This window comes from Thunnus thynnus, chromosome 10 (assembly GCF_963924715.1).
Source record: "Thunnus thynnus chromosome 10, fThuThy2.1, whole genome shotgun sequence".
NCBI classification, from domain to species: Eukaryota; Metazoa; Chordata; class Actinopteri; order Scombriformes; family Scombridae; genus Thunnus; species Thunnus thynnus.
In genome coordinates this window covers 29353771-29371552 of record NC_089526.1, presented here as the reverse complement: position 1 = coordinate 29371552, position 17782 = coordinate 29353771, and the positions used below count along the sequence as shown (strand labels likewise).

Here is a 17782-nt window from a genome sequence, read left to right as displayed (position 1 = left end):
CGCGCTGTCTGAGCAGTCGCTGAAACACCAATTTCCACAGATAATCTTTGTGTCAAGTAAGAAGCACTTGCCCGTCTGTTTTTCCAATGCAAGGTTGCGAAAATAGCAAATTGTGTGTGCCGTCATTTTTCGAGGACGACCATTGCACCTTCTGTTATTGGTAGTATGGGTCCTCCAGTACCTCCTATCCACTGCTGCAGCTGTATCTTGCCTCTGTTCAGCAGCTTACTGATGATCTTATACCCTCTCCCATCTTTATGAAGTCTCACAATCAGGTTTCTTACTTGTTCAGACAATTCCTCACCATGTGGAGCCATGTTGCATTAGAAACAACCAGACTGAAACTGAGAAAGTTGCCATGTTCACAGGTTCTTTTATAACCTTGTTGACAATAACACATAAGAAAAACATTAAAAATACTTGAAATACATTGCATAAGATTTTGGGTGTAGACTATATGTTGCTGTTGAAAGAAGGGTTGAGTTAAGATTTAGGCTGTTTTTTTCTGTTTTATTTATTATTATAACCTGAGAAATAGTTTTAATGCAGTAATTATCAAGATAATCATTAATGCTAAGTGGAAAGGACCCCAATACAGTGTGTTTCATGTGTGTAAAGTTTGCATTCCTAAATGCTTAATTAATTGCTTTTTATTTACCATCAACACGGAAGTGCTTTATTTTGGGTAGCTAGCTAGTTTCTCCTTGCTTACAGGTTTTATGCTGAGCTAAACTAACCATCTGCTGGCTTTAGCTTCACATTCAGTGTATAGACATGAGTGGTACTGATCTTTTCATCTAACTCTCGGCAAGAAAGCAAATAAGTGTTTTTGGTTTTGTCATATTAGCTGCACAAATATCTGGTAGCTGCTGCAAAATTAAAACAGGGAAAAAGCTGTAACCTATGCTTAGTTTGTATTATAATATCAGTTTAGTTTTACACATTCAGCTTTATTGTATGTGTATGTGTGCGTTTGTGTATATATGTCTTTCACAGACCGCATTTAAAAACACATTTTTAAACTTGAAACCGTTGACTGGGATCAGTTTGTCTCTTCAGCATAATTTAGCACAAACACAGCACAAGTGGTTTCTATCTTCATTAGGGTTGAGGGTAAGGGGTAAGAGCTTTGGCATGTGTGTATGATAGAGTGTGAGAAAGAGGAAGTCCGACAGCTCAATTGGTTTCTCATTTTTCTGCTGTGATTTGTTTATGTTCATTGACCAGCTGTGGTAGCAGTGTGGTAGAACTGTTGCACCTGGCAAATGGATCATCTTAGAGAATTTCACTGCAGTCCTTCAACATTATTTGTTCTTTATGACATGTTTTTCCTTTATTTGACATTATTTAGATCTTTTAAGGGAGCGTGACCCCTTTCCTGTTTCATGGTTCAGTGTTTCCCCTAGCTTGACTGCTTTGAGGGGGAGGGGGTGTAACGTGTGGTAACGTGCACATAAATTAGGAAAATAACATAAATAAACATATTTTGTTTCTTTCAGGAGGGGCGGGGGGGTCCTGCTGGAGGGGCGAGCCAAGGCGATGGTAGGGGAAACGCTGTAGTTGTTTTGCAGGGCCCCCTGGTCTGTCCCGGAGGTCAGGCTCGATATAACGAAGGTTATGTTGGGTAGGATTACCTCACTCTCCCTGACAGCCTTCCCCTCTTAGCAGGAGTTCACAGCAGTAAAAGTTGGTGTTCTTTTTTTAAGTTTTAATGAGATGCTCTGGGGGAGTTGGTGGAGAAAACACCATTGTACACTGTTATTAGAATACCATTTTTAGACCGATTGTATGAAATTTCTCTGATGGGTCAACAAACATAAAAGTCCAGTTTAATTGAGGTGTAGAGCAGGTCAAACAAGTTTCTGTAATAACTGTAAGATTACTACGCACTTATTATAGCATTACACTAACTATGACGTCCTTATTCCATTATGTATTGAGTAAAAAACAGTTTTAATTGCCTATTAACTGACTATACAAGTGTTTTGATATGGACATAATACTTTTGGTGTGACATAAAAAACACTCCAGATACATTCTGTTGGATAGCTTGGTGTACTGTGTTGCTTTAAAAGAATACAGAACGCTGAGAGACAACTTTTTTAACAGTTTGACATTTTTGGAAATACACTGATTTGCTTTCTTGCTGAGAGTTAGATGAGAAGATGTCTATATGTTAAATATGAAGCTTCTGGCAGCAGCCAGTTAGCATAGCTTTGCATTAAGGTTAGAAGGTTGTAAAGCCCTAATTAAGTAATTGTAAATACGTCACGTCAAGGAGGATCATTCAACAACATTTTTTCCAAACAAATTCAGGGTCAAAAACACAATCAGCTCCTTTATATCACCTCCTGCGTGTCAGTATAACAGCCGACAGTATTTGTCCAAAGGTGGGGAAGAAGTGTGTGACTCACAGGAAGTACCTGGCCCAAAAAAAATCAAGGTGTCATGGATGGCTGCTGTGTGCTTACTCCATGAATCCGGTTGTGTCTGACATTTTATAGGTGAGCTGCATCTGTCCATCCCCTCCATGCCAGTAGACAGTCATCAACATGCAGAGACAATGGCTCTATTTCTGTATGAATATTATTGATGCTCGTGTGGGAGTGTGTGTGTGTGTGTGCGTGTGTGCTGTATATATCTGTATTCATTGCGTGCATGGAGTCTGTGTGTGCATCAGTAATAGTGAGCAGAGCGTGACTCCAAGGAGAGGTGGTGATGTGTCTTTTTCTTGTTCCCAACCTGCTGTTTTCTGATAAGAGAGGAACTGAGACAGTGGGCTGCGGTTAATTCTCTCTCTGCATCGAGCCTGCCGTCTGCCATGAAGAACAATAGATGGGACAGACTGGTCATCAGTCTTTTCTTCTGGCTTCTGTTTATAGCTCCTGAATCACCAAGGATGGAGTGGGTTGTAATGCTGTTGAGTAACTCTTGAGACACTTTGCTGATTGTATAACAAACCTTTTGTCACTCCCAATTTCCTGTTTCTTCACAGCCCACCTCCCTGGCTATAAATGGGATTAAACAAATTCAGTAAACAACATTCTTCTTGCCACTATGGATTATGAAGAAATATAGACACATCAAAGGTTGAGTCATACTCACTAAGATAATTATTATGACTACAGTACCAAGAGAGATGAGAGAGTCGTAATGCTGCATTGACTCCTGAGAAGAAATTATTTGTTGTTTGTTTGAGTGCTCATTTAGATTTACGTTTTTGAAGTTTTTACATGAAATTCAGACCGTCAAACATCACAATAATGTAATGTGTGAGTGAGAGTTAGTTTATAATCCAGTTCATCTGTTTAAACAGCTCACCTGTTTAAACTGATGAACCATGTAAACAGTCGTCCCTATCACTCTATTCACCATCTCAACAAACTGAATATTTTCCCTCAGTTTCTCTCCCTTTTCTACACAAATTGCAGCATTCATCATTGGGCTGTTTTTGTGATGGTGATGTCGGTCAGTTTGTAAGGCCACAGCTTTGGTTCAGACTGAATGAACAATGAAACATAATGACTTTGGTGATCCCCTGACTTTTCCTCTAGTGCCACCATGACATTGACATTTGTGGTTTTGAGTAAAATGTCTTAGCAATTGATGAATTGAATTAAATTTGGTACAAATGTTCATGACCTCTTCGGTATGAATTGTAACCACTTTGGCAACCTCTGGACTATTCATCTAGCACCGTCATCATTCCCATCAGCCTCAGCTAGGGCTGGGCAATATATCAAATTAATTCAATTAACACAATGTGCACTATGTGTAAAATGTCTAAATCCTGAAAAATGAATGATTACAATATAAACTAAAAGTTTATCTGGTTTATCAGCATCTGGTACTAACGGTCATTATCTGTGTGGGATATCCTGTATTTTATGCAGAATGATGACAGACAGCCTTGAAGGTGATGCAGGTAATAAGTTATTAGTCTTGCTTATCTGTCAAAATAAAATATAATGATATGATATGATATAATAATAATGATGATGATGATGCATTTTGCAGGCAAACAGAAATTAATTAAAACGTAAAATCTACCCCCGTCTTGATAAAAAATGGAGATTTTACTTTTTGGCCATATCGCTCCCCTGTAGCCACAGATGTATTTTATGATCAGTGCTAATTGGCAAATGTTAGCATACTTACATGCTAAACTACACATCAGCATGTTAGCATTGTCATTGTGAGCATGTTAGCATGGTAATGTTAGCATTTAGCTCAAAGCACCACTGCCCCTAAGTACAGCCTTACAGAACTGCTAGCATAGACTCTTAGTCTTGTTGATGTATGTCCATTTTATGCTTTGGTACTGTCACATGCGAGAGTTCATGTTCTTGCAGGATTTCGGTGGTTGCCTAGCGACACTGCTCTGATCATGGTGTATCTGTCGTCCAATACGTTGTCCTCTGTTCTCACTCAGTTGTTTAATGTGTTCTACTTTCTCACTGTGAAGTAAGGTTTGTTCCTAACTTTAATCCTGTTTGTGTCATGAAGGTTATATTGTATTGATTAATCATTAAAATGTAATTATTCTGACCGCCCCAATCCAAGTATAAAACATCCTCAGGCCAAAGTTACAGTGGCTGTATTACTATGGAAACAAAATAGGGTCATAAGCTGTGTATCACGATATCTGAATGTGTGAAAACATTTTGTATGAATACATTTTTGAATGTTTAAAAAATATCTGAACAAATAGATTTAATTTTTGATTCTGTAAGGAGATCTGTATATGTGTGTGACATTTTGTGAACAAATGAACAAGATTTGCACAAATAATTCCCACTGTGTGAGTACGTATAGAATATTTGCACAAAGGTTTATAGTTACACATCAAAGGTTTGTCAGCTGGCTTTGTGTCATCTCCTCTCTCCTGCTGAGTTTTCCATCTTTTCTCCCTGTGTGATTGGTTTTCTTCATGTCTTTCTTTCATCCAGGTGGCCCTTACATTATCTCCCTGGACCATCACAGATCATATATGTGCTTCAGTGCTCTGACTCATAAAAATCTGTGTGCGGGGGTTTCAGAGGATGAATCCATTCTTTAGGGACATACTTTATATTAATTGATCACAGTGGTATAAATTCAATTACTGGATTTGGACCACAATATTAAAATATTTGGTTGAGAAGGACTAAAAATATATAAGAAATGCACATGATGTCTTAACTACATTTTTACTAAATCTACTCACAATATCACTTTAAATGAATGTGTAATTTCACATTACAGTCATTATTTAAATACCGCCTCTTTCGGTAATAAAATTAATCTCTTCAGATTTCAGATTTTTCAGTGCTACACTTGAATTGTCTCAAAATGTGAATGTTTTATGATTTTTCTTTCTTTCTATTTTAGTTTACTGCTCACTAAATTGACAAATGGCTGTTACGTTCGCAGTGTTTATCCTGAATGAATGTACATTATCATAATCCGTTTTATTACACAACAACATAGCCCTCCGAGATGCATTTGTCGCTTGTTTTGGCAAGTGTTGCAGTACATCAGATTAGCCTGTTCAATGAGGTGCATCAGCTCGCCCACCTCATGTATTGCAGTTGCATAACACACAAGGAGGAGATTTGTTTTTAAACATTCTAGTGTACTCATTTCAGTGAGTCGTGAATTAACCTAGTGGACTGATATAAAGCTATGAGAACAGCTGTGTGGAAGCTGCTCTTTGTAAGAGACTATAGCTGCTGCAGGTAATCTCTCTTAGCTGACTCTCAGTGCATCATCTTAAAAGAGGCTTTCTTACCGTATGTGAATTCATGCATGGCTGCACATTTACATGTCTGGTGGTGGGGGTGTATGTGGACGTCTTCTCGCTATATCTCCTCTCAGGACAGTGCATAGTTACATTCACAACCATATGGTGTGTGGGAGAGGAATTCACTTCCCTGAGTACCAGCCAGGTTTCTGCTGAGTCCTGTGTGTGTTGTAATTGGCAGTTACATACCAAGGCCTCTCTTATCATTGTGCAACACCACATTTTCAACGTCATCGTCGTCCCCATGTGCTGTTTCTGTCTTCTGTTGACAAAAATGTTGCATGTCCCAAACAGTTCCTCTTAAGGGTAGAGCAACACTGCGTCAGACAGCTACATCTGCGCTTGATGACTTACGCACAAAGACTTAACTAGAAACTGATGAGGAAGGTTTTTAAGCTAATATAGGCCTTCAGTAAATTGTTGCACAGCAGCTTCCTGAGAAACCCAGAGAGAGCAGACATTGGAATTAGTGGGAGGTAGAGTGAGCTGGGAAAGTGATGTGATAATATGACAGCCAACTACAAAGTGTTTTCTTTGTGGAGATCAGAACAGGAAACGGAAATGTCACGAAAGTTTAATGGAGGAACTGCCCACTAATCTCAACCAATTAGGGAACATGACTGACACACTCTCATTAGCAGTGGTTCCAGTCGGAGTGGTAATGAAGTCCGTTGTTTTTAAGCCACTAGTTGTATGAAGTGTAGCTGTAGGCTTGTGATATACTTGTATGCATACACACACAAGCAGCATTCGTCATTTACTTGTCTACATGTGTGTACATGGAGGATTTAATTGTATATCCAATAGGGGGCAGATAATGTCCAAACTATCCCTAGCTGACACTGGAATATCTTCCTTGAGAACTTCAGAATCCCAGGATTTAACCACATTGTTCTATTGACTGTTCATGGACATAATTGCATCTTGCAGACACATAGTATTCACTTCTGTGGAACCTTTTTGAGGACATGATAGTATATCTGAGGCATAGGTCACAGAGGTAACTGACTGTGTCCAATTGGTCCGGTTATTCACAATGGGGCCTTTATCACAGGCTCTAATCACTATTGTTCACTGTACAGGATGGTGCAGCTGTAGTATCCCAATTCCTGTATGGAAATTAAGCATTTTAGTGATGTAAATTAAATGTTCCAGATGCTCAGTTTACAGACAACCGTACAGATTACAGGACCAGAACCATACAGTAATCTGTACGGTTCTCTTACTCTCCTTCTGTCACTCAGAACACAAAAATACTCCATTGTAGCTACTAAAATCGGCCCGTTATAAATCCATTCACTAGTATTTTTACTCAAAATAAGGCTGTAAATTTGTCGAGGTGAATGGTGAAACACCAATACCACCCACTAATATATAAAAAATGCTGTAGAATCACTGAGTGTCTGCGTCTGTGTGTCCACGTGCTTTCATTGATTGGTTAGATAAGACCTACTCAAAGCTTGTTAACAGTTCTTGGCATTCCCTCTCCGACAGATGATTACCTAATTTATAATCTGTTGTTATCTAATAGCTCCAAGCCCTGCTGCTGAGATTATCATGACCACTCTCTGACACAGTTCCAACCTTCAGGCTGCAGGTCTCACTGCCCAATAACAACTTTCACTCTCACAAAAACCCTCACAGCGTACATTTGTCATCGCTCACTGTAACCGTTTTAGGTTTAGTCTCCATCTGAGGAATTTGTTGTGGCAGTCCAAGGTTTCACACTGTGTTTTCCTGACTTTTTTTGTACACTCAGCTGATTTTAGTAACATGCTGCAGACAATAATAGGGTTATTTAGAAGTGGGTTTCTAACATTGACACAGTGAGGGGAGTGTTTCCTTTTCCTAAGGAACAACTTCTGAAGGGTTTGCCTTGGAAAGAGAAGTTGTTTTCTCTTCCGCCCATGCTGTTGCTTCCTGAGTCTTCAGGAGGGAGGAATTCCCTCTAGTGCCTGTTACCCACCCTACATCCTAACACACACACGCACACGCATACACACTACAGCTGGGTACATGCTTCTACAAAAACGCTGCCCAAAGAGTCTAAAAGCAGTGAATAGCCCATTTCAAACGGTCATATAAGTGGCTCTACAGATCTTTGTGTCATTCCCACTTTGCGCAGTGACTGGCTGTGTACGCAGGGGAGTAAAAATGTCAGACATGCAGTGCAGTGACCTAGTGTTACCTTGAAATGCATACCAATGGATATTTCTCCTTTATAATCCCCCAACCTCTCATGATATTGATGTCTCACTCCAGTTTCAAAGGCAGTCTGTCTGAACTTTGCCTTTTCAAATTGGTGGATGATGCTTCCCCCAAGGTTATTCAGAAAGTCCATGTATTCACCTGAAGGCATCATCAGTCAGCCCACTAATCCCAGGACTCAGGCTTTAGTCTAAGTTATTTATTCCTCTACCAATTTGCCTACCTGACAGTAAGACTCTCATTTCAGTTTTTTACATCATCTAAGCTCTTTGTTCTCAGCCTCTCTCTCTCCTGATGGCTCTGCTGTGCTCCTCAGCAGGATCTTTACAGTCGTATTTATCCTAGCTGCAGGCTTTATTAAATTATATTTCAGTGCACTCTGTTGATTCTCTCTGCCCTGTGTGGTATTTCATCTCGTGTCTCTGTTCATGTGCCTCTCACTCAGCCATACATACCCTTACTCACAGTAGTTCAGTGGGGGGTGGTGTTCACTTGGCTGACCTCACCCCACCCGTCACACAACCCCACCCTGGTCTGGGCCCCACTTCACTCCATTCAACTGGCCAGCAGATGCTATTTAGATGAATGTAATCAGACCAAAGCTGTTCATACTCACAGCATGAGTGAGTGGAGTGGAGGATGGGATAAGGAAGTTGTTTGATTGGCCCTGAAATAGTTTTTTTTCTTCTCACATTGCTGCACACCCTCAGTCTTTGTGTGATACTCAGGCCCTGCCCCAGATAGTCTTCACACACTGCACAGCAAATTTTTGTAAGTGGAAGTGAGGAGTTGCATTTACACTGTTGAGCATATGAAACTATGAATGCAGAGTTAGTATTTTATTTTTAAAATATATAAACACACACACACATGCAGCAAGGCAGCCACCTGCTCCAATTACATAGATATTTTTAAAACCACAAAAGATGACTCAATGATGATAAAGGAAAACAACGGTGATTATAACTGAGTATTTATAACTGAACACCTGCAAAACTAATGACATTCGCATGCCTCGCTGTACTTTGTGTTTAGTGGTAATTAACAAGCATTAGCATGCTAACATGCTAAACTAAGATGGTGACCAAGTTAAACATTATATACCTGCTAAACATCAGCATGTTGTCATGTCAGGTTAGCATTTAGCTCAAAGCATCACTGTGCCTCAGTGCTAGTGCCACTAGTGAGGTTGTAGACGCTTCATTTGTATTGACTCATCATAATTATGCATCAGAAAGTAGTTTTCTCATCACCAGCAAATGTTTCAGTCACTAAAAGAGAAATTAGTCACAAACTTTGGCCATCGAAATGGTTAAAATGACTATTCAGAGCAAAAACTTTTTCATCATGTCAAAGTTAGCATTTCACTGAAAGCACCGCTGTGTCTAAGTATATTTTCAGACAGCCGCTAGTGCAGCTGTAGACTCTCAATCTGGTTCTTTTATTCAAAAATGATCAAACATCATTGACAGGCTGTTGTTTTCTCTTTGCCTGCAAATGTTTCAGTTGCTGAAAGAGAAATGAATCACAAGCTTTGGCTGTTCAAATGGCTATTCAGAACAAACATCATAGTATCACTGCTTAGAATATTGAATAGACCTACTGTATGTGTTTTCTCAGTAACTAGCATAATAGTCATATCCATACTTTAATAATCAAATCCTGTGCATAAATTACTCTCTCATGGGTTTCTTTTACATCCACTCGAGTAACAGTCTAATATTGTGTGAAGACGAACACAGCTACCTGAAAGCATTAGGGCTGATGTGCATCATTAACTCTGACAGAGACAATACACTCATGGGAGATGATTTTGAATTATAATCACACCCACACCCACACTCTTGTGTCTTGTGTTGCTGATTGTTGTTATTCTTGATTCTCTTGTTGCTGTTAATCATAATATTACTTTTGAAATGTAATCTTTGTGTTGCCGTGTGCTTCTTCAGCTCGTCTCACAGTATTATGAAATAACTGAAATAATAACACCATTGAAATTGGCGCTACTGTATTCCCCACTTCCCTAAAGTAATGAAAGTTGTTTAATTTCTCTGGGTAACATTTCTTCTCCACATGCCTTTGTGGAGATATTGTTCTTTTATTAGTGATATGTTCAGTTAATCACAGGAGTCCTTGAGGAATTAAAGATTCTTGAGCAGTCCGTAATGACAACATCGAGGCAAGATTCATGTCTTAAGTCAAATTTTGATTTGCCCTGATAAACAAGAAAGTTGAACCGCTATCTTTAGAATCCAATCATGAAAAATATATGGAAATTTCTTACTAAAAAAATCTCAATCCAAACCGCTAAAAATAAACTGACAAAGGGCTTAAAGGGCTTAAAAATACAATAAAAATCATCAGTTTCTAGAAATACTCAAAAAAGTCATGACATGTAAACTTGGTTTCAAGAACAGAACATACTGCTTATTTTGGTTTAAGGAGCCAAAGTACAAGTTCAAAACTGCAGTTTGTCTGGTGCACATTCCTGTTTTAGTTTTTTTTGTTTGTTTGTTTCTGAGAACTGGGGGGGAACCTTTACTCTTTTTTATCAGTTTCTGGTTCTATTTCTCTTTTTTTTTCTCTTCTGCTCAGTCATTCTGTCCAGCTTTTCTAAATGAGTCTGTGTGCAGCACTGAGCTCGTCTTTTACCAGCTTCTCTGTATGTAAGAAATTGTATTATGTGTGTGTGTGTGTGTGTGTGTGTGTATCAGTTGACCTATTGAAATCATTGCGGTGCAGTGTGCCTGTTGCCACGGTAACGCAGGCTTCTCCGTCTCTCTCTCTTTCTCTCCCTCTCTGTCTCTCTCTCTCTGTCTCCCCTCCCCTTTCATTTCCCCTCCACTCCAGAGCGAGGTCATGTGACCGTGCTGACGTCAGGCTGGGGAGGCAGGCAGAGGAGCGAGTTAGGTTGTGGGCTTTTTAACAGACCTCTTGCTCAGACTAGGAGTCTCTAGGAGTCTGTCAGTCACTGCTAACTCTGCCTCACTCACTCACTCTCTCACTCAGTTGATCTTCTCCTTCCCCCCCGTCCACTGTGCTATCTCCCTCTTTCTCATTCTCATCTTTCTTTCTTTCTTTCTTTCTTTCTGGTGCTCTTCATTATTCTCGCCTGTTGCTTCTTCTGCTCTTGCTGCTGCCACCACAAACTTAGTCTAGAGAGAAAGTGCTGGGTGATGGACTGCTGAACGGCTTGTACGTTGCTACAAAGTGAGGTAAGCTTCATGTGTTTTCTCTTTGTGTGTGTGTATTGTGTGCTTTAGCAGCCGGTGGTTGCTTCCAGAAGGGTGGACAGCAAGTTAAAGCTGGATAAAGGAAAGCTTTCAGCTCATGCATTTGCATCGCTGGAAGAGTCGCATACTTGTGCAGAAGGGAAGTTGAATTCCTAGACAGAAAATGAATGAGCATCTGTGTATGTCAAGGAACTCTTATTTGTCACCCTTTAATCATTAGCCAAACTTGAACTAACTTAAGCTAAAGAAGTGCAGGAATGCAGTGTAGTGTTTGAGGTTTCAAGAGATCTGTGATGAGGGTTTGATGTGGAAGACTAGTTGCTTTCTCTCTCAGCAAACACTGCCAGATCTGTTTCTAAACCCCCTGCAGGAAGTGAGCGCATGATAGAAGAGAGAGAGAAGGCGAGTGTGATCATTACGGGGGCTGAGTGTGTTGTGTAGCCGGGAGTGATGGGCAGCTCCACATGTCGTTTCCTCCCAAAGCGTTGCTAATGTTAGAGGCAGCAGTGGGCTGGAGCTGCTGCCTCTGTCTGCCAGACAGCTAGAGGCAGGGAGGGGGCAGAGCAGCTGCCACCTGCCCCCCTCAGAGGGGATGGGAAAGCCTGAGAGGTATGCGCTGCGAAAAAATGTAACTCTTGTAGTCTCAAGGTCAGTTTCAATATTTATTTTTTCAGAAAAAAATCAATAATATGGTAAGATAAGGGTGTTTTTTTCAAAGCAGCTTTAGTTTTTTTCAGGAATTTTCTTGACAAGTATCTCGCTTGAGAACCCCCTCTCTCCTCCACCCTTACACACACACACCACCCCACCTCCCTGCGTGCCGCAAACAAAAGCATGCCGGCCCACATTTAGCCCAAATAGGGTGGAAAGAAAGGGTAATGTCGGTAACAAGTGGTTTGGATCTCCCCACAAAACTCCACTTTCTCATTCCCTCCTCCCTCATCTCAACTTTCTCCAGAACTGATCTGCTGTAAGAGTTTATCTCTTCCTCTCCTCAGCAGTGCCTCTCTCCTCCAATTTAATGAAGTGGAGACGAGCCAAGAGCATGTAACAGGTCTTTGTCACTGTGTCTGAAGTATCCTGCTTGCAGATATCTACTGACTCTATCTAATTAAATGCTCAGCTCTGTGCAGAGGATTAGGACACAAATTAGCATTTGCCGGGCTGATCAGATTGAATTTATGGTTTGGTTCTTATCGAAAGGTTGTTATGACATGATACCTTACATGGTCCGCTGGACTACAAGTATTTATTATCAGTAAATAAAGATAGATACAGATAATGCTTGTATAAAGTAGACTTTAATGAGTTTTTTTTAGTGTTGGTCATCTTGTACTTAACGCTTCTAGATAGTAAATATTCCTGCTTTGACAATTAATAGTTCATGCAAGCTACAATTCAAAGTATATTAATCTTCCTCCTGTGTATATTTCCCACGACAAGCAGTTGCACATATCCTGTAAGCCTGTGGGTTCGTCATTCAGAAGTGTCTTTCTGTTGTGAAATGAGCTGCATGAATACAAGAGGCCATTTTGAGCCAAGAGACAGAAGAGTAATGTGATGTCTGACTTCTGTATCCGTGCCAGTTTAACTAAATAATGTTTTGTGTACCAGCATGTTGTTATCTGATTTGTGTGAGTTTGCATTTTGTGTGTGTAAGACATTAAGTTGCTAAGCCGGGTATGTTGGCAACAGTTACCACACACACCGCTAGCATGCAGCCAGTAGCTTTATCTGACATCCTGCAGCAGTGGATAGTCCTCATTGAGCGTGTGTGTGTGTCTGTGTGTGTGTGTGTGTGTGTGTGTGTGTGTGTGTGTGTGTGTGTGGGTTTTCCAGCCGGAATTTCACAGGCAGTGTGCAGGAAGTGGCCAAGTTTAATATTGATCCAAATGAGTACAAATTTTTCACAATATTATAATCTGGCATGATAAAAGCTTTAGTTTCCAAAGTAATGGCTGCAGTAGATGATCACACACTTTATGTTGGTGCCGTATTGACAAGACAGTACATTAATGTAGTGTTGCAATATCAAAGAGTGATTTATGAATATACTGTGGTTTAGAAATTATTTCCTTTCTGTAATGTCAAACCTGTTGGTTAAGCTATCTTTGCACTGTTAAACCAGGGTGAAGATCATTGTGCAGAGTCAGGATTCATTTCATAACCATCAGTTTACTGTAACATTTGTTACTCAACTACTGGAGCTTTTCATCTTTCTTCAGAAACAAACCGGAAAGATCATACATCATCATACACAGATACAGTGTTGAATCTAAACAGTAAACTATTTACTGGAATTTCTTCAATTCATTTTTTAACTTTAAAGTGACTCCTTAATTTCGCAGCTCAACACACATGCACACACACACATTAGAAGAAAGGTAATGGGATGGCTGAGCGGGGTGAGATGGTTACCGTGGTGTTTGTTCATTTTGTTCTCTGGCTTTCATTTACACAGAGCACACACTGGGTCAGGTCAGGATTTTTTTCACTTTTTGTCTCTGAGGGTGTCTGTCCTTATCTCTGGGTAAGATGCTCGGTCTAAAGATAGCTTAACTGCTTCACTGATAATGTAAACATTTTATTCAGTGTTACAATAATAAATAGATACTATTTTATTGCTTTTTTCTGCCACTGTATTACATAGTGAGCTCGTTACTGTCATCTCAACAATCAGGGCAGCAAACCCAGTTTTCTCCGCTCCATTTTCAGTTACAGGTTTTGGAGTTGTAACTTTTGTTAATACATACATAATACCACCTGTTGCTGTTTCAGAGTTAGCTTTCCACTAACTAATCACTGTAAGTCTATAATTGTGAAGTAGCTCCAGCTCCCTGTAGCCTTAGTGAACAATGTTAGCGTCAGTTAAAGAGGCCCTGTGGAGTTTTGTTGTAAAAAAAAAAAAAAGTCATGTTTACATTGAGTGTAGCGTATTATGTGTGTATCATATCTTTAAGGTCCTACAAACATGTTCAGTGCATTTCCTTAAAATGCTACATTGTTTACATTCTTGTCTACTAGCTTGTAGTCTTCCTCCCTGCCTTTTCTGGTGCTTTGCTGCTTTTCTTGGCACATTACAGCCACCTGTAGTGCATCCTTGCGCACATTCACCAGACAAACAAAACAAGGACCCACTCATAAAATAACTGTTTCATAGTGCTTCCAGAGGTCAGAAACTCCATGGGGAACCTTAAACTCCTTGCTGCATATAAATAGGTTTACATGAAGCTTAAGAAGACATCAACACTTCATCAAATAAGCAACATGTTTGGTTAGGGTGCAGTTATTCTAAGCATTTGGAGATTTGGCACACGAAGGGGAATCTCGTCAGCGTCCAGTGGCCTAATGGTTTGTGCACACACTATATCTACTCTGGTTGGATTCCTTCCATGGACCTATGTTGCATATCATTTCTCTCTCTTTCTTTCCTAATTTCCTGTCTGTATCTCTCCTGTTGCTACTAGATGAAGATAAAATGCCTGAAAAATAATCTTTAAAAAATGGTAGTTAACTGCTTAGTAGCCTGAAGTGCACTATCCTATTACTGTAGTGAGACCAACATCAATACCGTCATACTCCAGGATTTTCATGGCAATTGAAAATAGACAATAGTACAATATTACAGAATAATCATAATCATTCGTTGTCATTAGAAGGTGACTAATTCCAATGCTGCCGGTGTCTTTTATCAGCTCTACAGATATTACAAGTAGAACTCTGCATATACATCATCAGTACAGTTTGGATGTAGTTGTGTGATTTTGTGAGCGTGCCGTATATATGTGTGGTTGCAGGTGGGTGAAAGTGGAGTGGCAGTTACTTGCATATCACTGAGTGTGTGTCTGTTTTTATACATGTATGTGAAAGTTTTCTGAAGGTCCAGGTGCATGTAAATGTAGCTGCTACAAGTGTGTGTTTGTGTTTAGGTGTGAAACAAATGTTAATCCAGAGCTGCATTGATTTAAGATAGTTATATCATGGAAAAAGGTGACTTTTCTCCCTCCTAGTGTTCTTCTGCAGCAGAGCCCACACATACACAGAGGCATTTGAGTGGTGTATTTATGCCCACATCCGTTTCAAAAAATCTGTAGGAAAACTATGTAATTCTGTTACACTCAAGCTTAGCTGAACCGTATGAACCAGGGCTCTAAAACATCCTGTTTTGTACTTAAGGGAGTCTCATGTAACACTGGTGGAAACTAACTTGAAGGCAGTTTATGTAACTGTTGATTTATGACCAGAGTTAAAGAGGGAGACAGAAACTGAGAGTAATATAAAGAAACCCAAAAGATAAGAGAAGAGACAGACACTTGAGCAGGTAGTGAGATATGTTCCTATCTGGATTCCTCTCACTCTTTTATCAGGTGTTAGATAATGGCTGCTTTAAGTGGTGGAGCTTTTTCAAAACAAGGAGACTGTGTCAATGAGTGCAGGACTCTTGAGTGCTTGGTGTACTTAACTGTTATTACTCAGAGTAAGAGAGAACAACAGTATTTTCATTTCGTATCGGTCAAACCTGTCAGGGTTTTTGCTTTCAAAAGCAACAAGATTCTGACATTCCATCTAAAAGTGTAAGTGTTTTATAGTATAAGTGATAATACACAAGAACACAGCAAACACACAAGAAACACTGTAGGGTGTGTGATGGCCTCAGCAGTTGGCTCATACTGTAAAGTTTAATTGAAGGTACCCAGCCAGTGGAGTTTTCATTGAAAACTAAAACATTCGTTCCGCAGTAGGCAGAAATGTGTATCACATCATGCATGTGTGCGTTCTCATTAGCACAAAGTAGAACATGAGATGCAAACAGTAAAGGCACCTGTTCATCACCACCACAGGTGGTCAAAAACTCTCCAGGGTCTATTAGTAGAATAAAAAGTGTTTTAAGGTATAATTAATGGTTTATTGTTCCACATGGCTTTCATTTGAAGTGGAAAAGATTTTAAAATTGACATAAACACCCATTCAACTTGAGCACCATCCACGTTAGAGCTCATGGTTTACATGTGGGGACCAAAAACTCACTGTTAAGCAAAAGGCACGTGACACACTAGGCCTGAAAGTGTTGTGTGATCCTCTGCACTGTTTTTTTCTTTAATATACATTTATAACATAGACATTGTGCCCAAATGTCAAAATGTATTTGTTTTGTCAACATTTCCTGGCCAAATGACTGTAAATGCTTGACTGAGGTGTTGACGCGGGGACCTCTGTGTTCACCGCATTGAGGAGGCTTCAACATCTTTCACTACTTTATCTGCAGTCACATTTCTCCACTGAGGTGTTGCAGTGGTTAGAGTTTATAGCTCAGCGAAGGACTTATTCATTGACAGCGACAGCACAGCCATGCTACATTGATGTGTCATGCATCCCTTAGACAATTTCTATGTTTTGTTTTATGCAGTATAAAATGCATTTTGGCTACAATTACTGTAAAAAAAGCCTTTTGCTAACCTGCACCGTGGGATAAAACACAGAGCTGGCTTAATGTAGTTTTTGCAGTCTCCATGTAGCCTACATCATCCTCACTATGTGCAGTTAACCATGTCAACTATTGTGAGACACTCTTTGAGCCACTATATGTGGGTGCTTGCATACAGAATAATAATTCAGCCTTTACTTTTAAACTACATTTAAAATCTATCATTCATTTTGATTTTGTTGTGTTTTACATTTGCAAACTTTACACTTACTTTCACTGGAGCCATGTTTGCATAAGCATTTAGGTAGAAATAAGGGTTCATGCTTTGCATATGCACTGCATTTTACTAAATGCAGTAATTTAGTTTGATTGCTGAATTAAAGAGAGATATATTTTATAATTTGTGCGATGTGTGCACAGCCTCAAGCATAACTGTGGCCTGGGATCCATCAGTGATTGTAAGGAGTGGAAAAAATACATTCAGACGTATAACATTAGACATACTTATGAAAACACTAACAAGCTCACTGGACATGTGACAAACTGCAGTGCTCCATAGTGTTAGTTCTCAGCCTGGATCTTGGAAGAGTTTGTTACAGTTGTATTTATGCAGGAATAAAGCAATATAGAATCTGAAATGGTGTTTCAGATTTGACCTACAGATCAGTGTATCTGTTGTTTAGTCGAAAGACACTGAACGTGAAAGAATAGATAAATTAAACAAGTGTGCTCCAGAGCAACAGTGTGTAAATAATTTCACTTTCCATCCCCTGTGAAAGCTCCGTGACACACACAAGTTGAGTGAGTTGAGTGAGTTTAGCTTGCAGACGGACACATGTTAGTGGTGGATGTGAGAGACAGCTGGTCAGCCATGCTCTTTGTCATTCTCCAATAGGGTTCTTTATGAAAGGGGTCATGGGTCATTTAACCGAAATCCAGCTCCAAGGGGGTGCAGAATGCTCTGTGGGATTGCCTGCATTTAAAGGGTCCCACGTAGGGTGATACACTCTGACATGGATGATTTTAAAAGATAACCTTGGCCTATAGGCTCCCATGCATTGGTTTAGGGGAACTATGAGAAACAGATGTTCTATTTTTAGCCACAGAGTGGAATTCACACACGCAGACATGTCA

General features: G+C 39.8%; 1 protein-coding gene across 3 annotated transcripts in view; it reads left to right on the top strand.

Annotated features, from left to right (window-relative positions):
* Nucleotides 1–17782, top strand: part of LOC137191931 (neurocalcin-delta A) — a 75275-nt gene that overhangs the window by 24622 nt on the left and 32871 nt on the right. Inside the window, exon 1 of one of the 3 annotated variants that reach the window (XM_067602429.1) lies at nucleotides 10907–11205. The exons of the other annotated variants lie outside the window; for them this stretch is intronic. The gene's annotated coding sequence lies outside the window, so the exon portion shown is untranslated. Of the gene's footprint in view, nucleotides 1–10906; nucleotides 11206–17782 lie in introns of those variants that run through there. 3 annotated transcript variants of the gene reach the window in all.